Source organism: Anopheles arabiensis, chromosome 2, assembly GCF_016920715.1.
Source record: "Anopheles arabiensis isolate DONGOLA chromosome 2, AaraD3, whole genome shotgun sequence".
Taxonomy (NCBI): Eukaryota; Metazoa; Arthropoda; class Insecta; order Diptera; family Culicidae; genus Anopheles; species Anopheles arabiensis.
The window spans coordinates 31,708,790-31,736,210 of record NC_053517.1 but is presented as its reverse complement, the minus strand read 5'-3'; the positions used below and the strand labels follow the sequence as shown (position 1 = coordinate 31,736,210).

The 27,421-nt window shown below is 44.7% G+C and overlaps 1 protein-coding gene across 3 annotated transcripts in view; it reads right to left on the bottom strand.

Annotated features, from left to right (window-relative positions):
• Nucleotides 1-27,421, bottom strand: part of LOC120893262 (neuromedin-B receptor-like) — an 85,789-nt gene that overhangs the window by 20,541 nt on the left and 37,827 nt on the right. Inside the window, exons 1-2 of one of the 3 annotated variants that reach the window (XM_040295095.1) lie at nucleotides 18,325-18,475; nucleotides 17,078-17,507 (exon numbers count right to left, since the gene is read on the bottom strand). The exons of 1 other annotated variant lie outside the window; for it this stretch is intronic. The gene's annotated coding sequence lies outside the window, so the exon portion shown is untranslated. Of the gene's footprint in view, nucleotides 1-17,077; nucleotides 17,508-18,324; nucleotides 18,476-27,421 lie in introns of those variants that run through there. One more of the 3 variants, XM_040295254.1, reaches the window with a different exon arrangement.

Sequence of the window (27,421 nt, the reverse complement as noted above, 5' to 3'; positions counted from 1 at the left end):
GTAACACAATAACGGGGCCGCGGCGCACGTGCTGCGAACTAGTTTCGCGTAGATCAATTTGTTGTTGCTAACAGCATGAAAGGCACACACAGACACGAATATACACACACACACACACACACACACACACACACACAGATCCCACAAAGTGAAATGTCATCTCAGATGATTGAGCTCTTGGTGCGCTGTTGGAGAACAATTTTGATGTGCGTACACCTTGCCCCAATAGTTCGCAGCAGCAGCAGCAGCAGCAGCAGCAGCAGCACGATCATAATTACATTTTCACCAAAACCATAATCAGCACATTTGATTGATCAAATGAAAAGCATAAGCATAAAGTAGGATGGATGGGATCGGAGAGGAAAGTTTCTTCTTCTTCTGTCGGCCGTCAATGGACAATCTGTGTGGAAGAACGTGATACAAGTTCCGGCTGCCACGTTAACGCGTGAAAGCCACCGAGAAGCGAAACAAGCTTCTGCCATTGACCGGAGCGCAGATTGCGGTACATTGCAGAAACTTTCCCAATTGCTTACCAGCTTGATGTTGTCGCTTGATTGAACATTTTCGAGCACTCGAGTCTGGGAATTTTCTTTTTTAATCAATTATACGTGTGCGCGCCCGTGTGTGTGTGTTTGGTTTTGTGCAATTTTTGTCGAGTTGTTTAGTTCACCCATTTCATCCTCTAGTCGAAGATGAGTTGGTGGGTAAGTTAGACAGATTTAGACTTCGGTACAAATCAGACGCTTCGAACCAGATAACGAGTGGCAATGTCGTGTTATTTTCTCGAATGACATCAGCCAAACATTCTCCAATGGTTTATCCGAGCATCGAGACAGCATGGTTTGTGGGATGATACAAGAAAATTGGATTCTTATGAGCTTGCGGGGTGCGATGGTATAAACATCTCTGCAAAACAGCAGCTTTTTTTTGTACACGGTTATTTGTTAACCTTGTATTTCATATACTCAAAGCAACCGTAACGCTTTTTGTGGACTGATTATACTTTTAAAACATCTTTAAATACTTTTAAAATACACAAAAATGTAGCAGAGTTTCTTTCCTTCTTGCAACAGTGAATAAATGCGTCTTGCGTAATGAAATAAAACAATATTCACACACTTTTTTGTCAAAAAATATCGAACCAACGTTTGTTTACATTTTTTAATGTTAAAATAATCTAGGATGAAAACCACTGAGGCTCGTTTCACACGTGGTTTTGCATGGCGTGGTGCCATAATTTCAGCAGGCAAATATCAAATTCGTTATAAAAAACTGGCTGCAACCGTAAAATCTCACATTAATGCAACGTATTTTATTGTTTTTTTTGTATATATTTAAATTGCTAAATTAGTGACGTGGTTATAGCGAAACAAAAGGCAAAGCTCATTAATAAACGCTGTATCTTTACACCGATTGAATCCATTCGCATTCAATTCGACCTCAGCTCCCAGGTGCAGGTTCTGTATTTGGTGCCCATTTTTCTTTTCCACCTTCCCAACCACACCCCCATCGTTGTAAACCATAAATTGTAGCACCAAATCGGCTTACTGCACCGCTAGCAGCACAGCCCACCAGCGGCACATAAAGTACTCGCATTTCAATTGCGAAAGATAATATGTACCACACAGTCGTGTGGTTTCTGGCAGAGTCTATTCATCGTTTTGCCGGTCAGTTTTAAACGGTTGCAGCTCGGCCTCGGTTCGGTCATCTATCCGGCCGAGCAAAAGGACGATGGTGGTACACAATTTATGATTTCCCCCTGTGCAGTGGGCGCATTTATTAATTACCGAGCGATAATCATTTATTCCGTGTGGGTACGGTCACGTTTAGCGCGCGCGTCAGAGCTTTGGAATGCCCGGGGCGCATTTCAGGAGGCATTTTTGGTCGATTCACAGATGGAGGAGGGAAGAAATGTACACTTGGCGCAAGAAATGAATAATAGATTCTTCGCTTATGGTATCACTTTTGCTCGGTACGGAAAATCGATCGCATGAAAGTTTTGCTCCTAAATAATACTTCATGAATAGTCGCTCCATTCCTGTTTGAAGTCTTACTTTTTGAGGTGTGTATGTGTTCAGCGTCAGAGTTGGACATAAGATCCGGCACAAGAACAGCCTAAATTTTCCCCGAAATGCACACACAGAGGGAAAACTCATTGAAACTACACAAACATCATCCTTAATCCGAGATATCGAGCTGCACACGTCGTCCATGTCGTTCTTGCTGGCAGTCTCACAATAGCCCCATTAGCCAAACTAATGAAGTTTGGCCGCCACACCGCCACCACACAGGATCGGGCTGCTCTCTAGTGTACATTTCTCGCATGCAAATGGGTATTGGAGCCCATAGTAAACACTCCCTTCACAACCTCAAGCACAACATGTTGTTCACGGATAGGAGACCCACTCTGGTTCTTAACCTTTCGTACGCCGGCTTCTCCAACGGCTGGTGAAAGTGTCAACGCCAATCCCTCAACCTAACGCACTCCCTCAAAACTTCCCTTATGTGTCTGCTCACGGCTGATAATAATCAATGCCCAAAGCCGCGGTTCTCGTTGCTGCTGGAGACGTTGATTAAAAATGTCCCGCCCATCATCCGTCAGCGTGGTTTGCAACATATGCTTGGCAGATTTTGTATCCGTTCCCTCCATCGAACCCATGGGGCTGAGGTTCTCGTGACGCGCGGCTTAGATATTCTTGTTTACGTAATGAAATGTTTGTCAATGACAAAGTAAATACGACAGTGCATGCTGATCCTTCGGCCGGGTGCACAGACCAGCACCGTAATTGCGTACAAGTCAATGGGAGGGCACCCTTTTCCCGGAAATGGCCGTGGCTGAGTGTGTGGGTGCCGAGTCGTCAATATATAGCACAGAGCACGTGTCAATATGATGATACCGGAAGGCAATGAAAGGGGTGTGTAGATGAATTGTAACTGGGGATGGAATTTTTCATTTGCATCTTGCACAGTATGTTACGAGACGTTGCCCGGGGGCTGTCTGCTAAGGAGACGCCCGGTTCTTTGTCTTACCAATTCCAATATGTGGGAAGCTTTCAAATGCTTGCTAGTGTGATACATTTCATTCTATACAGCAATAAGAACGCTATTCACTGAAACGTAAATTATGCAATAAATTTCTTTTAAAGCTCGTTATTGTTCTAACGCTTTTTCATTACTTTGCATTGGAAAATGAGCATCACTTTTAAGGCTTATTTTTTGGTTTGAAGTTTACAGCTGGTCGTAACGTAATTGTCGGACAGAGTTTATCGGGCTGTTATTCAGGCCGAGTTCGAGGCTTCAAGTGCGCAGTGTTCGGTAAACTCCCAATAGAATTGACATTCAAAACAACTTGCCTCACTCTGGTTAGCTTGTTTTTCCATATCATCAGGCATAGCAAACAATGTCGTGTTTTTCCTTAACTATTCAGAGCTTGTGGTGCAAGGCTGGTAGAAAACATACTCGGAGTGAACAGATATAACAAATGGTATCAAGATGTGGGAAGGTACCTGTTATTTTAGTTAAGTGAGGTCTCTACAAAGTCAAACGACAATGACGCGAGAGCAAGCGTCGATATTAATCTCTTGCTTATGGGCATTGTAACTGTGCTTAGATCTTTTAAAAATTCCTGAACTTCTACCACAACCTATTCTATTGTCATCTGCTACACTGTCAATAGCAAAGCTTGCCAACAAGCAACAGCATAATAGTTTGTTCCGGAACTAATTTAGCACACCCGATGTGACGTTAAATCAAGTAATAATAAGATTTTCTGCGCCAATTAATATGCACCCGTGTGCGGTCGGGTCCCTCAACCGTGGCTGGGTGAATCTGAAACTCTATTACATCCAGCCAAACCCTAACACAGCCCACGCAGGACACACGCACGCTTTGGACCAACTTTATCTATGTAGCAACGTTCGTCTGGCCACGATAAAAGCGCACCAACTACGGTTGCTACCTCGACGTTCGGCAAGCAACCCACCTGTGGGTGGGTCGGGTAGGGTACAGTGATTTACTTACAATAATAATAACTTTTATTTTGCCTTTTTGCAACCCTATACAGGCGTGCGGAAACTTTACCAAAAACCCATTACGGACAGCATGTACGGGTTGAGGTTTGGCTAGTGTTACAGTTTAGAGGTTTCCTGATTCCCAGCCACCCTTCCCATTAAAACGGGACGCGGGGTGGGAAGGTGTGTGTTTGTGTATGCAATTTACACTACGGCTGCGGCTTCCTGGCTGGCACTGGCTTTCGCCCTCCAGTATTTCACCGCACATTACCATACAAGGGATGGCTGTGGTGGCGTAGTGGGCGATCAGTATTGCGTAGTAGTTTATCCCAAAATCTCCTCCCCCTCCCACTCCCACGATCCAAAAGCCATTAATTAAGCAATTCAATGGCGTTCGGCTAATAGTTCCTACCCTGCGGGAAGGAAATGACGTGGAATCCCTTCGCCACCGTACTAAGGCAGGTCAATCTAAGCGATCCAATAAAAGTCAGATGTTCCTTGGATTGGCGGGATGCCCATCGGATAAGGGGCTGGGAGGCTTGAGGTTGCCCTATTATCGACCGCCGCGTAGTTCTGCCAACATGGGAGCTAGTGCATACAAAATTATTCATCCGTTGCTTCGCAGCCTGCGGGGAAGGTGGAAAATTCAATTATAACTTTCCTCGGCTGAGTAGTGGTGGTACAGCAGAAAAAAAAGGAAGTAAAGAAATACACAAAACATAGATGCCACGGTCAAGCTGGATAAGATCCGCTTAGACGCTAATACGCTTCATCTTTCATTTCCCTTCTTTTTTCCATCTCTCGCACTCTGTCTCTTGCTCTCTTACGCTTTCCGGTACCATATTTATGGTGATGCTGTAATTAACTTTCACAGATGATTAGAGCTGTGAGGTGAGAAGATATTTTTCTTTTCGGGGGGAAGAAGACGGGGAACTTTATGCGTTCGCGCTGCCAGGATGTCAGCCCCCGAAAACGTTTCGGCGAGAAGTTTCTTCATCATTTGCCCCCAGAGCGTCACCTGAACCCATCCAGCCGGCCAGGGTTGTTGTGTGCCGGCATCAAAAGGATGACTAACGAGGTCGGGAAATTGGATGGGATTGTGCGACAATTTACCGCTGGCTCACCACCATTGGCCTCGGCGGATGTGGTTGCTTGCGTGTGTGTGTGTGCCTGTGTGTATTTGTTTGCGGGTTCAGTTATCCTTGGTTCTTGGTATCTTGCCGACATCCGGCGCTTCCAGGAAGGGAAGCGAATGAAGGGCCCGCTCCATAAATTCATTTTAACCTGATTAGCGACCACGCAGGGATATTCCGACCACCGGAGTGTTTCCTATTCCTTGTTCTGTGCCGCCAATTTGGGGCACATCGATCGGGCAGTGGACGGATTGGTTCTTATCCCCGGGTTGGTACACAATAACAAGTTCATCGGGGAGGCACGGTGGCGCCTTGAAGCCGGACGGTAACACTCCCGGCGGGCCTCTTTCGGTGCGTTTCTGTACATTGCTCTCTCTCTCTCTCTCTCTCTCTCTCTCTCTCTCTCTCTCTCTCTCTCTCTCTCTCTCTCTCTCTCTCTCTCTCTCTCTCTCTTGTCCCGAACGGCCGACCTGGTGGTGGAAATCTGGCTTGGTTATCTTTATTGTTTCCACTCATTAACACAGGCTGCGTGGTGATGGTGCGTATGTAAGGAAAAAAACGTGAAAAGACAGCAGGAAAAGTTGAGCGCCAAATTAAGACACATTCAGTGAGCATCTTTTGCCCATTACTTGACGCCCATGACAAAGATAAAAAAGCCTTTGTTCCCATTGCGCCCCTATTGTGTGCGGTGTAGTGAGGAGGCAGGCAAGAAAGCTTCGTGCACAAAAAACGGGCTTTCAAAAAACAAAACGCACCATCGGCCAAGGTTTTGTCCCCAAGCGCTCAAGAGATTGTTAAATTGGATAAGCAAGCATGAATTGTTTTATTCCTAAAATAGCACGCCGTAACCGAAGCGATGACAAAGCCGGACAAGCGGCTCCGTTCTTTCCGTGTTCGCACGGGGCTAGTTTCAATCAAAGCTGCTCTCTGGGAGAGGAGTTTTTTTTCATTATGTTTCGTGTACAAAAGAAAATGAATGATTGATCAGCATAATGAAACAAATGAAAAATACAAGCAAAAACACATCCACGCCGGTTCATTCGGCGGCAACATTTGAGCGACCAGGCAAGTGTGCAAAGGAAAGGAAAGGGGCCGAAAAAGGGGCCTCCTTTCCTTTCGGGGGGAAATGAAATTCTGGATTTGGTTTTTTTTTCTTCAAAATTATGCTCCTGGGATGTAAAGACGCAGCTGCTGCCCCTGTCTGTACAACAAAATGCCGGGTTGGGACCGCGTTGCGCTCTTGCTAGAGTACGTGGCATGGCAGTGAAACGTTCGGCAATAAGCCGCCAATCAATGGTTTGATTGGATCTTGCAGCCTGAGCAGTGGATTTGGCAAGCTCGGGTCTGTGGAAAAGCATTTCCTCCACACGGCAGCACAATGGAGCAATAAAATGAGCTACAAGTAGCAACAACGCCAACGAAACGAACACAATGAATCAGAATTCGATACAAGATGAATTCATTCCGAAGGCAGACGTGAGGTGTGAGGGAATGCCAAAATATAACTACCATTGTCGGCGGCCAGTCGCCGGCGAAGCAAAGTGGCCCCGTCCCGTACGGAATGATTCAGAGCACCGGATCAACCGCCAACGCAAAAGGAACCCAGCTGCCCAGGTGCGCAAGTAATCGGCCCAACAAGACTCAAAAAAGCACACACACACCCAAAATTGCTCAATTTCATTCAATGCTCACCGCCGCTGCGAAGTGGTACTTGGGGATGCTTCTCCGACCGCTGTCTGGGTCGAGCCACTGCACAACGATCGAGGGAAATTGAGAACGCTTTCGTACACCTCTTTCCCCGAGTGCCGATCGTTTCATGCCCTGCTGAACACCATTAGGAAGCCCATTACAGACGTTGCTGGCAGGGGGGTGGGAGATATAGCAGGTTCAATTGAACGAAACTGCTTATGCTTTCGACAAAGAAAAAACCATATGCTGCTCAATGTCCCAGGCAAACCAACTGATAACGGACGGCCATTTCGGTTACGCTGGGTTTCACAATTCCCGAAACGAGTGAAGGGAGCAATACATCGGGGAAGGTGAAGGGTCCACATAAAAATAAGCAATTATGATTTGGCCCGTTCCCACCGGTAGAATTCGTCTGAGTGTTTTGTACGGTGACTTCACGGAAGGTTCGCCACTTTGCATTTCGTTCCACCGAGCAACCCACCACTTTCCGTCGGGAGTGAAAGGTAACGGGTTGGTGTGCGTGGAGCGAAATATGCTTGGTGAGATTAGAAATGGTGACCGGGCGGGCGTGCCACTCTGCTTGCCCAGTACACGTCGCGAAAAGCCGGTCATTTCGGGTCGTACTATTATTTTATAGCGCCTTGAAAAAAGCTTAAAAGGTAGAAGTGTGTCTTTTACTGCCAATCCGGCGGCCCGGGCAAACTGACTGGCTTACTGAACCATATTTAGAACGTGCGCTCGTAAAAAGCACGCTTCAGAACGGGCGTTTCTTGGGCGCTCACGGCTCACGGGGATTGGATTATGAGACCATCAGCGTGGCTATGGGGCGGTTTTGCTGCCGGTTCCATTAACAGGTTCTGGAACGGCCGGCGAGTGTCGGAGATTTATCCGCGCGGCTCAAAACACGGGCACAAATGGGTTCGGAAAGCCTGCCGGAGATTATTACATTGCCACACCAGAACGCCTTAGTTGCGAGTGATGGATTAGTGTCGAGCGGTACAGAGTGGTGTGGTACTTCCGTGGCTAAGTATCGCTGCATGTGAAGGATTTAAGGCCGTGTGCAGGCGTTTGGTTGCTGGGGGAAAGGTCGCGTTTGTCGTACGTAATTGTTGCTATAACTTGATCATTGTATGTTGGGGAAATGCTCGCAAGCACTTTGCAATAGTGCTCGAAATGTAGGAAATGTAGGATCGAGAAAATGCTTAAAGCATTGAACAGCCCAGTACGAAATTCAGAAGATTAAGAAACATTAAGAAGTCAAACACGAGATTAAATGAAGCGCATTCTTAACCAGGAACGATTATGGCCATAAGCAGTTCATACTTCACAGACATAGATCAGAATCATACAAGCCTAGCGTGCTGGTGCTGAATACATTGAGGATCATGAATTTTATAGGGCATGCATATCGATTCCCGGCATAGAGATCGATTCCCCGGCATTACTGGCCAGCATTAATTTGTTCGCTCCCTGTCGGATTCTTAGATCCAACTTCCATCTCCGTGTACCGCGTACCCGCAACAACCATAGCCAGGGACACCCCATTATACGTATGTCCCTCGAGTTCAATGAAGTGTTAGATTTGTTCGATTTTAGTATGTCTACATCTACGTTCAAGGAGAAATTGCGTCTACGTCACATTTAATGTTAGCTTATAACTAGAGGTCTATTTATATGTTATAAATGATCATTGTTATACATATCTTAATTTAATTATAAGGTTGCCGGTCGGTTGTGTATGAAATAAATAAATAAATAAATATAGCAAGGGCTAGCGATCTATGAGATGTATGGAATCTGCATCTGTATTTGTGGTGGTCCCATGGCACAGTCGTCAAATCGAACGACTCAATAACATGCCCGTAATGCGAAACTGATGTTATAAGATCGTGAAATACGAACAACACAACACAGAGCAAGAATTGACCAACTACATCGTCCGTCAAATAACAAATCAGTGGGAAGTGCAGTCAATTATAAACAAAACAAAAATAAATGAACTACTTGAACTTCTCTGAGGAAGACAAGCCTATAATTGTTGTGGTGGACGAATTTTTCAATCTGACAGTATATTGTCAATTTGATAGAAAGGAGTTCAGTCTGGAAACGATAGGTTTGCCGATAACGAGTATTTTCCGTTTATCTAGCTGTATGTTGTGAGGCAAACTACTGAATGTAAAGGCTAACAATCTTGACCACGGTTCTGTCATATTCAATCGACGATAACCATGGGCAACCATGAGAATTATAAACCCACCTGCATCCATGTCTACAGGTTCCTTGGTACAGACACAACGTTCCTACGGTTAATCGCCGAGGTTAAGAGCGTTAAGGCATACTTTGCTGTGGTATGTTGCTAGCCATATACGGAAGAATAGAGGCATTTACCAGGAATTTGAACAATTTACACATATATGAACACCTCAGTAGTTAGAAGCTATTATAGATTGCTCCTTCTTTTTTATTGCAATTCTTGGACAGATGCAAGAAGATTTCCGAAGAATTGGTACAAATCACATTACACATTCTTTCAGGGATGTATAAAGGAGTATTTGAACTATCTATTTAAAAAATACAATAAGAGAGAGAGAGGAAGACTAAATCCCGGGTTGGTTTCTGATGCAAAAGAGAGATTATGGGTTTTTGAGCGAATAGGTAAAATGATTGGATGAGTTTGTTGTTTGGCAGCATAATTTAGAACATTATTTGTGTTAGTTTTTTTGGGCTCTACAGCTTCTTTCTTCATGTAACATAATGTGCGATATCATGCAAATGTTTGAGCATAACAAATTTTAGCAACAGAACAGTGTACAAAATTTGGAAGCAGGTGTATTCGAAAAATAATGTAGGTCGGCTTCATACTTTTGATAAAAGGACCGAGCAAGCAGAAGACGCCATCATTGCTAGAAGGAAATATTTCCCAGAATATTTAGGTAGAAATATACATACACACACATTTTAAAGTTGACTTCATTTTGTTTCTCATTCGCAAAATCATTCGTTTATCATCAGAAGCAAAAGTGAAACAAACGCATGAAATGAAAAAAAACCCCAAATCTTCCCTTCACCGCCTCCCCGCAGTAATCCCACACAATGACAATTTCCTCGGAGCCTTTCGCTTTCCCTTTCCGGTGGCCGACGCCGTCCTCGGTCGTCCTCCTGCAACTCGCTCATGAATAAATTCATAAGAAAATGAGCAAATAATTTCACAAGATCCGTGGAGCGTACGAACGGGCCCGTGGGTCGACGATTTGTGTAAGCGACCGTGAATCTTTCGCTAAAATGCAGTTACCGTAATTCAGTAACTGAGAGCCGAGAGCGCGCGCTGGATTTCATATATTGCTGCGAGGCGTGGGCATCAAAACCGAAACGATTTGCGCAGAAGTGCAGGAAAAGAAATCTACGACAAATACTATAAAGCAAGTCAGCTTGATTAGATCAACCAAAGCGCCATAAAGAACGGTTTACTGCCCCGCACTATCCACGCGCGTGTTCCCGGCGATGACAAATAACGGCCCTTCTTTTGTCGCCAGCGTGCCGAAACGTAAGCCGAGCCTAAATGAAGCAGTAGGGAGGGGGAAGGGAAATGTTGGGACTCCCTGAGCAGATTATGGGCATTAGCAGGCGTTGGAGATCTGTCGTCCCCAGGCACAGCAGCCGCACCGTAGTGTGCGGGGGCTTTGATGTAGCAAGGAATACCACCATCAACATCGCCAACAGAACAGGTTATCCGCTATCGATCTTATTATATCACACCGCGCTCTGGTGTGATAAGGGTTTAACGCGAACGGGCCCACCGTTCCGTCCTGATTGACACTTATTAATTTATGTGCGTGCGCGTGACGGAAGTTGAGGGCGAAGGGTGGCCAGATGTATAGGGGAACGAAGCAGGGAAAGAATAAAAATTAACGCCAACGGGCGTGCCCATATAATTATGTTCTTTGCTCGAGCAGATTAACAACAAGATTCGATTCTTCCGCGGCAACTATCACCCGCTGTGACTACGATCGTAAATTTGTCCTCACCTAATTGGCACAACCAGGGAACCCTCCCAAACGTCACCTCCAGCCGGAAGCTGGCTGTGTTAAAATCATGTCTGCTTTCATCTAATAGACACAACGCGTCAGAATCGCACCACACAGTGCGTAGTTTGTCCATCCTACCCGGACGACCCCTGGTGCGATTATAAAGAGATAGCCGCCCGGGAAGGAGCCGCCTTCCCGTCGATGATTGATTTGACAAGTGTCATGGAACTTAATATAAATTCCGGGAAGATTTTCCACCATCACTTGGGTGTGCGTCATTCGCCTGCAAAGAACTGTATGGAAACATTCCTACAGAAGCAGATGAGACATTTGCTTCCGCCATGCTGCCGGACGACGTTCGGTATGTTTCAATCAAACAGATGGGAGTACTGCACTAAATTTACCAGGAATACACAGAACAACGGCACAATGAACAGAAAGATGAGCACACAGACAAGGGCAAGGAATTGAAACGAAATTAAAGGACATCCGCATTAGGGGCTGCACATTCTGGGAACATCTGAAGCTGGAGAGGATTTTTGGTTTTCATTTTTTTCATTTGGAGTTTATTTCACACAAAGGACAGGATGTACAGTGCTGTACTTTTTTTTCCCGCTGTTGCGGATATTGTCTCGGGATTTGGGGCGAGCTTTTCCTTTTATTTTCGTTTGTAGGTAACCTTATCCTAATTCCGGGTCATCCTTGTAGAACATGCGACTACAACGCACAAAGGAGAAAGAAAGAGCATGTAAAAAAATCTCATTAAAAGTCGGATGAAACTTCGGTACGAAGTGGTCGCGTGTTGACCGTGGTTTCCTACCACAAAAATGGGTTAAGATTTTTTCTCTCCATTGTTCCTAGCCGGTTAAGCATTCGTTAATCGTTAAACGATTCGAACTTTTATTTCCATTCGGAGAGTCCATTCGGTGCGAAAATCAAACACACGCCAAATGTTTGTTTGTTCGATCGGTATCGATTGGCAGTAAAGTCTATTATTGTGTAGATTTACTATCATTATTTGGAGCTTATAGGGCATCTCACGACAAACGGTGATAAATCCACCAGGATTTACCGAACACTGTTCATTTTCGCGGGAACAAGGTAAATATATAGACGGATGGCATCACCCGTTTGGCTTGCTGTGCGCTTAAGACACAAGAAGACGATGTTTTCACGCCCCGTTTGCGCTCCGGGTTTGCCTGAATTAATGACGACAGTTCATCAATACCGATTCAGCGGACGCAAACCCGGAGCTTTTGAAGATGTTCAACGGTTTTCTTCTTCTCCTGAGGCAGAATGATAATTAATCCAACAGCTCGCCCCGCGGGCATTCCCTCCTGTCCGGTGAAGCTCACCAAAGCTCGAGAGCGTGATTATGCAAAGGACCACCAGAGCGGTGCGTAATTAGAACCGGAAAAGGTGGTTGTATGATAACAAAGTTTTCTAAGAATCAATAACAAAAAGGTACGTACCACACTAAGTGAGATTGGAGAAGAGCTCGATGCAAAATTAGGACTAGAGCTGTTGCAAAGGTTAATTAGTCACTGCTGTAGGGATGATGCCAGCATAGCCTAGCACTGCTCTGTCCTAGGGAATGGAGCAAGCGAATGATTGGACCAGATTGGAAATTGACTCTAATCCTAAGCCCCGATCAACGGTGGAAGCAAAGGTTCATTAATCATTCATGCATCTTCAGGATGGACAAAGAAGCTGCGATAATTACTTAATTTATAATAGTTATGTTGTTTAGTTCTTCGGTACAATTGCACTTAAAGGGTTACGTGACACGTTTTATTATCAGCCTAATTTGTAGTATTTGAAACATTTTCTTTTTACAATCCTTACTGGACGTGACTGGACCTGCACAAGTGACTTGCCCCATGCTCTACTTCTTGTGAAGTATGATAATTGTACTAAAAAAAAAATACATAATCATCATCATCAAATACATCATGGAAACGATTGAACAATTTGAGAATTGGAATTTCAAAGGCATAGATAGCAAATAACCGAAACAACATGTTTCCACCCTTTGCAAACATGCTGCGAAAATGCTGCCTACCTTTGTGCTTGGTGCATATCGTAAATACCGTATGTACATGCCGATCACAGCAATCGGTAGAGGAATCCAGCGTGAATAAAAGACACACATCCGTACAACAATACCAGCCATTCCGGGAAGTTGACTTGTGGGAGTGGAAATCTTGTCCAACCCAACCCCCTGTTCGGTCTGTCGAAGGTGTCTAGTTGCGTGCAATTTGCTAATGGACTCCGGACAGGAAAGCGAGGAGAGCCTGAGGCACCGTGCCGCTTTAACGAAGCCTAGGCAACGCACAGGCCGATATTGCGTGGAAGGAAGCGTAGGAGGGAGCGACAGCTTCACAATGTGGTGTAAAAATGTCGTTCGGATCGGAAAAATTTGAAATGCCATTCCAGTGTGCGCGGCCCAATGTTAGCAACGGAGGATGGGGAGGTACGAATCAAAACGATTTAACACGGGCGAAGCAGGTGGAATCCGAGCTTCCACCACCTGTAGCTGCGAAAATTTAGAATTGGTGAGGAAGAAGGGGCGGAGGGGGGGGGCACAGGTTGGTTGCATTACAAAATAGGGATGTAAGAAAGAAAAAAAAAACCTTGGCTTTACCGTAACCGGGCGGGCGGGGCAGGTGGTGTTGCAAAACGGATTATGTTTGAACGGTGCGCATGGAAGCGTCGTAATGCGTAGAGCGTGACATCGTTATTTGGGATGATACCGAGAATTTATGGTTATCCTTGGATGGATGCTTTATCTTTCTTTACAACACGCTTCCAATGTAAGGCAATGATGGCAAGGGGTTGTGATAGGTTTGGCGTCGGGCAAACCAGAGGGGCTAAAAATAAATTGGTTTTGAGAAATGGTGTATTTTGTGATAGCAAACCAACCAGTAAACACGGCACTATTCTTCTTCGCTGTGTTATCAAAGGTTGAAAGAGCAAAACAATACATAATTGTTGCTCTTGAATGAATATCAATTTACTCATTGATTTGCTTCATTTACCTCAAATCACATCGAACATGAATCATGAATGCCACAATATTCTTGATTTTTAGGCTGGAAAAAAGATGTCATACATCTGTTACACTGTAAAAGATCGTTTTAGCCTCACTGTTGGTAAGAAAGAAAGAGAAAGCTCTGCAAATTACTTGTGGCTTAGTACCCAAACTCAATCACACATGATACAGCCGTTCAGTAGGACTCGTAAAAACCTCCGGTAGTGGTATGAAAACTTAGCTAGGCATAATGAATTGAAATTGATTCCAATGACCAGCAATGAGGACATATATTTGCCCAACGTACACCGTGCTGTGCAACAACAAAATCCCTTTCAGCGAATGATTTGAGTGTAAAGGAAAGGGAGGGCAATTTTCAACAATGCGGAAACGCGCAGCAACCGCTCTGAGCCAAGCCGAAGGTTACAAAATAAGCGATGAGCGTCGTGTCGTGTGGTGCAAGCAGTCAATCGAATTACCAATTTACGCGAAATTGCATCACCGTAGTGCATCCCATTTTTATGGCACGTTTCATTGGTCCGCCATATGTCAAATTGTAGTCGTCCAGCTGGGTGCACCAGTGCATCAAGCTCGATACCATGGAAACGCGAGCGTTAGCGATGAGTTGTGTCCCAATAGCAAGTACAGTGAAATCTCTCTAAGCTGAATATTCAAGGAACCGTCAGCTTATAGAGATATTCATAGGAAGAAATAACCAATAAAAGTGGTGCTATGAAATATCCAAGAAACCATGGGAATAACCTGGCTTCATTTAGCCGTATAAATAAACGACGCGCAATTTGAGATTGTATTAGATACACTTTGATATGCGTAGAGGTCGATGCATAGCTCGATTTTGGTCCACCATTTTCAAAGTTTGTCAGTTAGATGTAAAAGAGTTTACAAACATTTCCACACAACCTAACACTTTTTAGGGCCAATTGTATATTTTCTGCACAAAACCTAGTGTAACTTTACATTTCCTTCTCATTTACGTGGCATGAAGTTTTTCAGTAATTCATCATTTAAAAACGACCACAATAAGAATTCTAGCCTCCTAGCTTTTTGGTCCTCTTGAGCTGCACATGATTTCGTCCTAATTTTGGGCACTGATCTTGTTATAATCGATATTTACACTATACTTATTTCTTTTCTTGATATTTGTCAACTTTTATTATTATTATTATTATTATTATTTATTGTGAGATCTTCAACGGGCCTTGAAGACATTTATCTTGAAGAGATATAAAATGTATGTAATATGACGGGATCGTCAAAATGTTTATCTAAAAGAAAGAATTCATCTAGAAGAGACACCATCGTAGAGGGATTTCACTGTATTACAATTTATTATTTAACCAACTTTCAATTAGCTTCAGCCCACCCCCAATCACCAATGCGATATAAAGACCTGCTACGAACAGGGTAGGGCACAGTGCAGTACTCAATGCACTGTTCCCACTACAACTTAGAGCAAGACGGTGAGAGCGACCGAGTTGGATTTAAGAAAAAAAGCAGCATCCATACGGCCCCGATAAGAGTTATGGTCCAACGCCGAAAGCTCGACTGGAAGTGCTAACGAATCCTAGCAAAAGCATAAAACTTCGCTGTACAGGCGGTCCCCGAGATACACGGTTAATGGGGACCAAAAACGGCCGCAAAATACCGCGTATCTCGAATTTCCGCGTAAGTCGAATCTCGTGATTTCCAGCTAAAATATCACAAATTTTCGTGCAATTTTGCAAGTAGGGGGCGGTTTTAGTCATTTTATGAATTATTTGATATGATTCTGACTGAATATAACTGTTTTAAACCTTTTGAAATAGTTTTGAACATTCGATCTAAACGGAAATTATTTGGCAATTTGCAATTGATGTGTCAAATCAGTACAATTTGCTCAAAGAATTGTCAAATTTAGAAAACCGCGTATCTCCGAATCCGCGTATAAGAGGTACCGTGTATCTCGGGGACCGCCTGTACGCTATGTGCATTGTGCCGCTTCACAGTGCTTCATCGAAATCGCTGCGCGTAGATTATGCAGGTGCAGGCGGCAGAACGGTTGTCATTGGTTCGCGTAGCAGCGCCCGGTTGCGACGTCGAGTTCGGTAAGTTAGTTTCATTTTATCGCCACGATAATAAGATGAACTACACTTTTTTCCGAGACCGGGGGAAAATTTATTGCACGACAAGAGGCACGGCAGTGGACGATTCCGGGAAGAGGAATACCGCCAAGCGTCAGCGTCCCGGCACCGGTTCAATTAGTAACGATGGAAACTTTCTCAGCCTGCTTGGCGTTGGCAAGCGTTGCAAAGAAAAAAACGAACGTTTGCTGCACGTGATTGGGAAAAAAAGCAAGGAAAAGTGCTTGCAACGAGTTAAATATAACGAAAGCGCTTTCAAAGTAGCGTATCGTATGACGGGTACGATCATAGCAATGAATGGACGAAGGTAGTTGCAAGGTTGTTGAGCATAATTAATTTGAATCACGCAAAGTTCTCCGAAAAAAGGGTAATAACACCTTCCTGTTGGGACGCAAACAAAGTTTTTGGCGAATAATTACAAAGACAACACGCTGGTATCTTGGAAGGAGTGTCATTCTGGCATGCACAATATTAATGTTCTCAAGTGAATAATGGAGTGATCAACAAACAAGCAACCGTTTCTTACGAACTCATTTGCGCACACACAACACTTGCTTGAGGAACAGCCATTTTTATGAAGTTTTTCAAAGAATATTTGGATCCAAGATGGTAATATTAACCTTGTCTTTTCAGTGGAACGTTTCTAGCAAACAACCGCTTCTCGCTGCGGTTAACATTTCGGCCCAAAAGACGAAGAAATCACAAAACCACCGCGATTCTTGTTAGTACATTAGGGGTGGGGGCCATGTACCATGTAGGCCGTAAAGTGATTATCGCCCAAAATTATGCGGCGACAAAGACGACGGGGCAAGTAAATACATTACGGAGACGCTTGCTCTTACGTGTTCCAAGTACGCTTATAATGTCTGTCACATTACGTTGACGTGGGTGCCGCTAATGAATGCGGTTAATTCTGATAGGAGGATTCTTTCTATTCTGATCAGATTTTCCTCCTTCCCACGCGTTGATCGGTTTTTGTTAATGGTTCCTGGAGGATGCCGTCCGAATCGGTGACGGTGGTTTCAAGTACAATTTCGATGTTACTTACCGCCCATGCACGAACCGATGAGCAAACTTTATCTTTATGTTCTTGGGCGTTTCGTTGCGCTCGAACCACGACGTTGGCTGCCAGGGGTGGTTGTTTTCAAGTAATTTTAATTCCTGTAACACCGCTACAGCTTTAGAGAGCGTTTCTTTCTTTTTAATTTTCACAATAATTTTATCTACCAAAGCACACAGGATTAACAACACAGCCACGCTACAACCAGTGCACAATAATATTTAAAGTGTTACACAGCGCTACACACACACAAACACATACACTATCGAATCATCACAGCACGTTAACATTCCTGCTTCTTGAACGAGTTGCACAAATCGTATTCCTATTCATATCACTTGTAATAATTTTTCGCCTAGACATTTATCACTGTGCCGGCTGGTCGGCACTTTATCATTCGGCGTGAAAACGAATGGCACTGCAGCGTGGGATAGGAGATACAAGCCAAAAAAAAATAAAAAAAATAATATAGCAGATCATTCAGTATTCCATCAGCATGAGCTCCTCCCGAAAGATGTTTTGTCAACGGCAAAAGCTTACACGCTTCGGGCTAAAGTGAAGCATAATTTTCCACTCAATTTCCACCGGCTGACGCTGTCTCGTTGGACGAGTAAGTAATTAATGGTAGCCACCGGTGGAGATCGTAACAGTCGTACTCGCCCGATGATAAAACATGAACCGTAATAAGTTAGAGAACTTTTTCACTAACAACGGACTGCACAATACCTTCGCTTGGAAGCGGTCGTATCTTCACACAGAGCACCAGCACTCAATCACTACTCAATTTACCAGGACGAAAGTGTTCGCCGGGAACGATACTTCGTCAGTCAGAGTGATAAATTCTATCACTTGCACGATGAATGGAACAATTTGCCAAACAGTAGACAGCGAAATTGAGCGACCGGTAGACACCACCAACAACAAAAACCAACTCCACTAGACACAAGAGTTACACTTTACACGCATCATCTTCCACACACCAGGCGGCTCCATCGGTTACGAATCTGGCAGCGTGGACAACACGCGTAGGACGCCGCTGGTTAGCTTGGACGATGAATCAACGCATACCAGATGGTTGGCAGCCCGTACGTTCGACAGATTGGAAACGATGTCGCCACTTATCGCCACTTTAGCGAGAACAAAATCAAATGCTGGCATCTAATGCTTGCTTGCGTGGGCGTTACACTGCACAACGGATGAGAATGGTAGGTTACACAGACGTACCAGTTGCCTACCAATTTAAATTTCCTGGATGGTGCTGACCGATGGGCTTAGCAGCGAGAGCTTCACACGCGGGAGCACGATATTCGGACACGTTCTGCTCTCGGCGACGGTTTGTTTGAAACAAGTTGCGATACCGACGGCGTTAGAGTGGCGATACATGGCGCTTAGTCGTGCAACATGTACCGCTACACAGTGCGTCGATACTTCGGTGCTGGATGGACATAAATGGGAAATATGTTTAATTTTGTCTGTTTCAAATATTTTTCCCTTACAAGTAAGACTGACGTTATTTAAGTTTTCCTCGTGTTGTTAGCTTTAAAAGCTTAAAAAGTTGACAAACTAACAATACAATACATGATTATCGCTACTTTTTCTCAGTATTTATGGCTGAGCCGAAAAGTATAAAACCTTTTTTTTGTTTTCACAATTCATTTGCAATTTACCCAACCAACCAAACCGTGCTCTTTCGAAGTAAATTTGCTTCGATATAGCTTCGATAGAAGTTCTCTACCGAAGGTGTATCAACTTTGATAGGCAGTTCCTACCGAAGTTAGGCTCGGGTGTTTAGCCGAAATGCTACAAAAGAGAAAAAAAATCTCTCGTATGCTGCCGCGTTCTCGCTCACACGCGCGCCCTGCCCCCTTTATTTACGTACGTGTTTATAGCCCCTCCTCCTCCTCCTCCTCCTCCTCCTCCTCCTCCTCCTCCTCCTCCTCCTCCTCCTCCTCCTCCTCCTCCTCCTCCTCCTCCTCCTCCTCCTCCTCCTCCTCCTCCTCCTCCTCCTCCTCCTCCTCCTCCTCCTCCTCCTCCTCCTCCTCCTCCTCCTCCTCCTCCTCCTCCTCCTCCTCCTCCTCCTCCTCCTCCTCCTCCTCCTCCTCCTCCTCCTCCTCCTCCTCCTCCTCCTCCTCCTCCTCCTCCTCCTCCTCCTCCTCCTCCTCCTCCTCCTCCTCCTCCTCCTCCTCCTCCTCCTCCTCCTCCTCCTCCTCCTCCTCCTCCTCCTCCTCCTCCTCCTCCTCCTCCTCCTCCTCCTCCTCCTCCTCTCATCTATCTTCCTACCTTATGTGCAGTGGATATGTGTTTTGAATTGAAAATGGAAGGAGAGATATTCGATTTATTTATTACGTGCGATTTAATCAGAGAATTGAAACATGGTAGTAGGTGGATCTACTGTTCATCACAAGCGGGCCTAACACTTTAACTATTTGCTAATTCGCGCGTGAGGACGTAAAAGGCGCAATAATAATGGAGCGGTTCTAACGTAAACAGACAAAATCGCTCAGCTGGAAATTTGATAGAGCGGAATAGCATTTCATTGTAATAGCATTGCTAGTATATCATCCGCGCACCCTGTGAACCGTACTTTTTCAAATATCTGAAAAAGTACGCATTGTATGAAAAAACCGACTTTACAAGATTGATTCAGAATTTCAAAACACATTTGGAAAAAGTTTTTCGCTAAAAGTGACTTTTGAAATTTTACTCAGATTAATGTTTATTCCTTTAAATTAATTCATAAATGGGGCAAGGGAAATAATTTATACTAATACTAATAGACCACGACTCCATTGCCTGAAATATTTAGTGCCTCAAAGTAGTATATCCTCTTTGCCAAGCGTTTGAGTTAAACTGATTCTTCGCAAAATGTGAAGAGAGCGTTCGGCCCCCTTCAGATGCTTCGACAGAGTGAAGCTCCTCCCCTTCCTCCATTCGTCATCCATCAATTTTTCTCCGCGCACTCACACATCTACACGCGCAGCTGTTCGCATGGCAACACGTGAGATGCGTGACATGCTTTCTCGCTCATCACGAAGGATTTGCTTCGAAAGAGCTCGGTTTGGTTGGTTGGGTAATGGCTCCTTTTTAATTTTATTCTTATAGCAAACCTGCTAAAGTTGAAGCAAGACAACATTGAAGTGTAAATGATATTTAGTACACAATTTAAATTACAAACGGTTTTCTATCGTGAACATGACAGCATTTAATATTTACACCAAAGTCAAGTGACAGCTCCACAGTATGCTAGCAAAACTTCTCTATTCTATTGCAACACTCCATTATATGATTGCAAACCTCCACGGTTTCGAAACATTCCCTTAACCGATTGAAATATTCCATAATATGACTGTAATCCTGTAGCCCTGTATTCACAAAATTTCGTTAGAGTTATTTAAAAACATGTTTATTGTTTTGTGATTAAGACTCGAAAAAAATGTTTACTGGATTCAGAGGAGTTCAAAATATGACAAAAGCTATTGCATACATCACGAAATTGGATTAAAACACACACGAATAAACAGAAATGAGACAACCTGAATGAGACAAACTGAGAACTTGATACGCACAATTCACTAATCATAAAGCTTAGAATATTTGTATCTGCAGAATATGTTCGCAAACTATACCATAGTACGAAATATCGCAACTTGTCACGCGACGTTAGACAAAAACCGGTTGAAATGTTGCATCTGGTCGCTTGCTTGTCAATCGAACTGGTATTCTACCCTTCGCCGAAGACGATCGTTAGGTTCCTCTAAACTTGTCTTCCTCTTAAAGTGCTACGTTTCCCCTCTTTGATCAATGTATTTTTATACTCCCTTCACTAATCAATGTGTGTGTGTTTTAGTTTAGAAAACGACTGTTGCTCCCCTATGGCGTTTTTCGTGGTATGCTCCATTAATCCGTCATTTGATTCCCCCTGCTCTACATTCTGCAGCCATCCTCCCCTTTTCCTACTAAAAACTCTCAACCAAAGTAGCGCGAACGGGACGGCTAGCAAACAACTTGTCGATCAACTGTCAAATCATGGGCTAATGTGGGTGACAAATCAATCTGGGCAACGGCGAACCGATCAACCTTCAAAATTATGCTCCGAAAAGTCTGTCTGCGCTGGTCTGTCTTAGCGTGCCGGGTACGATCGATTGTTGATTTCGGCGGCAGATTGGATTTTGTGGAAAGCATCATCCCATTTTACGAGGAATTCGTTTTCTTTCGCGCTTCAAATCTTTAACAGTTCTTTCATGGTGGTTAGGGAGCTTGTTTACTTTTCAGTTTTGGTAAAGTATATATCGAAAGGTTGACGTTTTGCTCTAGTCACCCTACCTATCCCGTCTTCTAACAGACACACCCACCAGCTTGTGTGGGAGTCTCGGTTGTAAGACATCTACACCACGCTGTTATTTATGTGTTTATGCTACATTCAAAGTGCAAATGGCTGAGAAAATAGTTTTCCTTCACCTAAAATAGCGTTCAGCGCCAACAGAATAGGGACAAGCGTGGCAGTAGGACGAGCAGTTTATTGCTCGTCTTATTGCACGTACGCACGGTGTCGCAGTGCCCCAAGACACAAAGTAAATACCGCCAGGAAATCGTTTACTGAAGTGTGACTGAAATGGTTTTGTTGTTTTTTCCAAATTTGTAATGTTTAATATCATCGCTGCTGCCGCAATGCTGTGCCTATTCGTTTTGACACCTTTCACATGAGGGGCTAGAGACTGGAATTTTATCACGCCAAAACTCAACCCCAAATCATCTTCCATTTATCAAGGTTGACTGTTCTGGCAAGTCTGCAAACAATAGCCGCAAAGCAGCCGGTTTCGCAGAACACCATATCCCCCCCGAAGGGCATAATTCACCGATACTGGGCCTTTGAATGTGATATTAATTAGATAATGATATATTGTCCACGATACCATGGGAGGAAGTAGCACCTAGCACCAGAGCACCACTAACGATAGCGAAAGCAAACCCCTCTGAAGAAGCGCACGAGCCATGCCGGAAGAAGGCCTTCTTAAAAACATCGTTTGTCCAAAACCATTCAACCGAGATGCTAAACACCATGCCCAGCGCTGTAATTTAGGAATTTTTGGCAGTTGGCCGTTGAATATTTATCGCACAAAAGCGTGTCTATGCGCCTTTGCTGCTCTTTGTGTAATCGATGCCTGTTGAGCAGTGGTGGTGCAAAAGTTTCGCTCATCATCTCGCTCGCATCCTATTAAATCGAGCCAGCCACGAAAACGCGAGCCACATTTGTTAATGTACTGCGTGGCTTTCGAGATGGCGCTGTGTACCACAGGGTGTACTGCTTGGACAATTCAGACGTGGAATGAATTCGATAAACTTTGCCCTTTTGGAGAAAGTTTGTTCAGTACGGGGAATGATGCTTCATACGGAACACAATGGCTTTCATCTAAATGTGTACTTATCTATTTTGAAGGGAACAAGGGCACAAACAAGGGACCCAAATGTACGGCAACTTTGGCAACCAAGCGAGTCAATGTGACTTCAACGAACGGAGGTTAAATTTTGTTTGAAAAGCTTGCCTAGAATTGTGTGGTATATTTTTTTCCCGCGTTGATAAAACGATAAAAGAAGCGAATGCCTTCGTAATGTTGATTAAATCCTCGAAAACATGAACAGCACACTACTCGAACGCTCTGGCCGCGAATGGAAGCGATCTAATCTGCCGTTTTCAGAACCGTTCACCATTCGTTTTGTTCGGGGAAAACGCAATCCCACCCAGCCCGGTTTTCCACGACCTGGTACCTGGCGTCGTCCGTCGTCGTTTAGCAGCTTTGTTTTAATTTCCAAACGCTTCGCCCCACAACCACAATTGACCATCCGGTGCCAAAGTGCGGCTTTGTCAGAGATTAGTGCTGCCAATAAAGCCGGCACTTCCTCGGGCCCGAAACCGAACCGGAAAAACATGATTAAAAACATTAGCGAACAAACGATTATCCCTGTCGGTGCGCGGCCGTGCGTTCATGATCGCTTATCAGTTTTATGCTTTGCCATCCGCTATCAGAAAGTTGGTTTTTCCAACTCTCGATTCGCTTCCAATCCCCCGCGGAATAACATCGTGCCGGTCATCAGACAAAACGATACCGGCAGCGTTCTGTCAACGCGGGTGCTTGATACGGGAGAGGTTTTTCTTTATTTTGTGCCTCTGGCGGTGCCCATCACTTTGTTGCACCTACTGCAATGCCCATGCTGGTCGCGGCGGCGGCGTTTGGGCGCCTCGTTTGGGTAATGCGGCAACGGCTGACGGGCTCGCGCTGAGAAGCTGAACTGAAAACGAGCTAACAAAACTAAATTTCCTGCCACAGGAAGTGCGATGGGAAGGTTCCGGCCGGCCTCCCTAACGATTCGATTAGGTGTGTGTGTGTGTGTGTCTCTACCTGAATGCCTGCGTTATAATCTAGCCCTAGGCTAATGCCCGGCCACAACCAAAGCGCCCATCTTGGGTGTGACAGTTGGGTGAAAAATTAACTTCCAACGAGGTTCGACGAGGTTATTGAATCGTCTGCGAAGCCTGAGAAGCATGATAATAATCGACACCATCCAGACCCTGTCGGTAACATCCGAGAAAAGTGGTTGAGTTTCAAAGAACTCTGTCAAGTATGTATGCTTGGGAAGGAGGAGGCTATAAAAACTCTTCCACAGATAAAGAAGGTGCATGCTAACGGCAGGTAAAAACAATAGGTTCTGCCGGCTGGTTGTAACATCATCGTGGTTCAAACGGTTCACGATAACGCCCAGCAGCAGAGCAATACAATCTCTCGGTTTCTCGGGTATGAGGGCAAAAACTTTTGCTCCACAGCACACGACGCGCTTCGCGGAAAGGATACACAAAGTATCGATTTCGCTACATCAAAAACTAATTTTATGCCTTGCCTGTGCCTTGGGGGCTGAGCGCGGGGAAATTCTTGTTTTTTTTCCATTCCTGGGCGCGCGATGCGCAGAAATAATGCTGCTGCTGCGTTGTCCATCCGTATCCATCCCGCCGCATTTCACAGCGCATTTCAGGGGAAATTCAGCAGCGAGCGCAAGAACGCACGGCAACGCGCACTTTTTATGTTTCGCTGCTAATACTGGAAGCATGAAATTTAAATTCTGTATTTGTCGAACCAGATGCGGCTGCTAGCGAGCTAAGCGAGAGGGCGGCGCGCGCGTCCGGTCGACGGCATTCGCCTTTTTGGCCGGATGATCTTCCGTTTGTTCTGTGTTTTTCACATTTATCTTGTTGCTTTTGTTGTTGTTTTTTGTACGGAATAGGGTGATGCGGAATGTTTTTGCGCTTATGTAGCCGGTGTGTGCGTGTCCACGAGCAGAAGGAAAATTGATGGATGGTTGAAGTTATGCGGAACTTGATTGAGTAGCGCCTGCTCCCCTCGGTTTAGAGTTTAATTTTGCCGGTGTGGTATTTGGTTTCCCCGAAGGAATGAGAGTTCGGTTCAGGGCAGCACACGCAACGGGGAAAAGCGCAAGGGCATCATTCTTTCATGAATTATGAATTTTTGCATATTGTTGAAAAGTGTAGTTTAAGCAGAGGAGAAAACTGTGTGTCTCCGAAATGGTGATTTTTTTTATTATTTTTTGGTGTAATTATTGCGTTTACAATGCTTAGGCGAATGTTTCCAGCATCGCACACAAGATGACTAATTGCGCCTGGGGGCGTGAAACCAATTTGGCGGAATGTTACCCTCACCGGAAAAACGATTTTTTTTTAATATTTTCTTACCGATCGTGTTTCCGTCCGCTTGAAATTAAATCCGCCCATAAATCCAAAATTCCAACTGTTTAACATGCAATCGAGAGATGTTTCAATTTCTTTTTTTTGTATTAAATATGTTTTGTTACTGAATTTAATTAATTTTGGAATACGCTACACAAAATGAAACGAATTCTTAAGCTCTTCTTTTGCAATAGCTCAGCATTATTATTCTAAGTTTTGCTCTGAACAAGAGGATTTTCGGATGCACCGATTGATAAATAAACAGGTCAACAACAAGGTTGTAAGCATTTAGCGATTTAGAGACGGGTAATCTCGTGGTACAATCATTCATGTCATGGGTTCAGTCGCCGAACGGGCCGTGCCTTCATACGTAGGACTGATTATGGGTATTCAATAAATTACTGAAAGCCAAGCCAAGTGCCAAGCCACACAATAAATATAAAATAATCATAATCATTGTATATTAATAATTAAATAATTACATCAATATGGCTCTCAACAAACAGGGTAGCAATTCATAACAAAATGGCAGTCGAATGGCTTCGATGCCATAACCCACAACGATTGCGGAGTGCTCTCTCACAGCACCATAAGGGTGAATCATCCACCGCATAATGGGTTAAATTTCCCCCCCATAATCGTCCACTTGCTCGGGTTCAACTGATACAAAACCCCGGACCATCGGTTTGGCATGCTGGCAGGAGTCGCTTCCACTGTCTCGTTACGAGCAACAAAGTAGAAAAAGCAGATGGAAGGGTTTTTTTTTGTGTAGTCGTTGTGCCTTTTACACTTTGCAGGCGCCCAGTCCGCCTGGGTAGAGATGAAATCGATGATGGGCAAATGGCATCACTGTGGGGCACTCAGTGCCCGAAGCAATGCACGGTGCGAAAAGAAACGACCCCAAACGGGACACGGTCATGGCCGTCGGTTCATGACCTGTGTACCACCGGGGTCCGGGCGTTCGGTCAAATCATGCATGGGACCATCGGAACAGAAAGTGACCTATTCGGGGGGGGGGTGCGCGCGCGCTCAAAGTAGAGAGTTAAGCATAACGGGTACTCCCCGACCGGCGAAATAGATTATCGGGCTCCGTTGGGAATGGTGGGATGGTCTCTTCAAAACAACAACCATAAAAATAGGGAAAGAAAGTGGTATGCCGGGCCACATTAAAGATCGTGACTTGACAGGGGCCGGTTTTGCTGCCGGTTTCGTGTGCGGAGGTGTGTCTCGGCCCGATCTAAACCTTGGGTGCACAGAATTCTTCCCCATCGATACGCCGAGATATGAAAATTTCGGCTGTAAGCGCAACCGAGCCGCAACCGTTAAATTTGTAGATTCAAACGCCAACCGCCAGCGCGTCTTGTATGAGCTGAGCAAAAGCAATTAAAAATAACGGATTTGCGATAAAGGAAGATTGGAATTTCGGCTTTTAGGCTCGCAGCGGCTCGAAGGATATGTTGTAAGCGATAGCCTCGGGGCGCATTGCTTCCGAGCCGAGGGCCGCGTGTGTCTTAATTGATTAATGGTAAGATCGTGGATCACAGTGATACGCGATTCACGATTTGCAAAGAGCGAGAACGGTTGCTTTCGGTCAAATTACTATCATTTGGGGGTTTGGCGAGTGTGCGCGTACGCCAAACACCAATTTCACGAACCGTTGCCCCGACATCTTCTCGAGTAAGACGATTCTGTTCGTAGGTTACACTATCGGAAAGGGCGAGACAAGAAAAAATCATTCTAATTGGATTTTAGCACCAAAAGTGAACCATAACGTGCACAGTGGTAGAGGCGTCTTGCGTCCAGGACCAGCACTGAAGCGTATGTTTTTCATGGTTTAGCTGGGTGCGTGTGTGTGTGTTTGTTTAACGCGAGGCCGTACATTGTAGCTAGCATCCCCTTCCAAGGCGCAAGGCGTTGAAAGGCGGGAAAGGTTCTATAGTTTGGGGGCACTTTTCCACTGGCTGAAGATGGAAAACGCATTACGCTAGTGGCTAGTGGGCGGTGACCCTTTCGCCCACCACCATTTCAGGCTAGGCCAAGCATTGAATCGATTTAATGCCTCGCATTTGCACAAACTAGCAATTAGGCATCGTCGCTGCTATCTTTCCTTTGGCACGATTAGATCGTTTTGGAACCCACATTTCTGGGAAGGGGTGAGCAGAGGCTGGCAAACCGGCAAAAATAGGCGAAAAGGAAACATGAGTACACTTGTACGAGGTACGAAAGATTATTGCAACCATAAAGATGGCAGTTAAAACGACAGACGGCAGAAGAAAAAAAAAGGTCTTCCATTTAAATTCACCTGTTTTTGTGTGTGTTAAAATTACTGTTCTTTCGCGTGTGTTAATTGACTTTTATTACCTCATTCCTTTTTATTATTTTCCTTACGTTTTTTATTCACTCTTTACTCTGAAGGTGGCAAGGAACAAAAGCTTTCCAGCACAGACCTGCGCTGATTGAAATGTGTTAAACAGCTTTTATCAAGCTAACAAAATCTGGGCACGTGCCAGCTTATGGTAATGTAAATATTTAGTATAACATCGACAAGTTGCTCACCCCTGCCATAGAACGGCAAACGGCGTACCCCAGAGGACAGG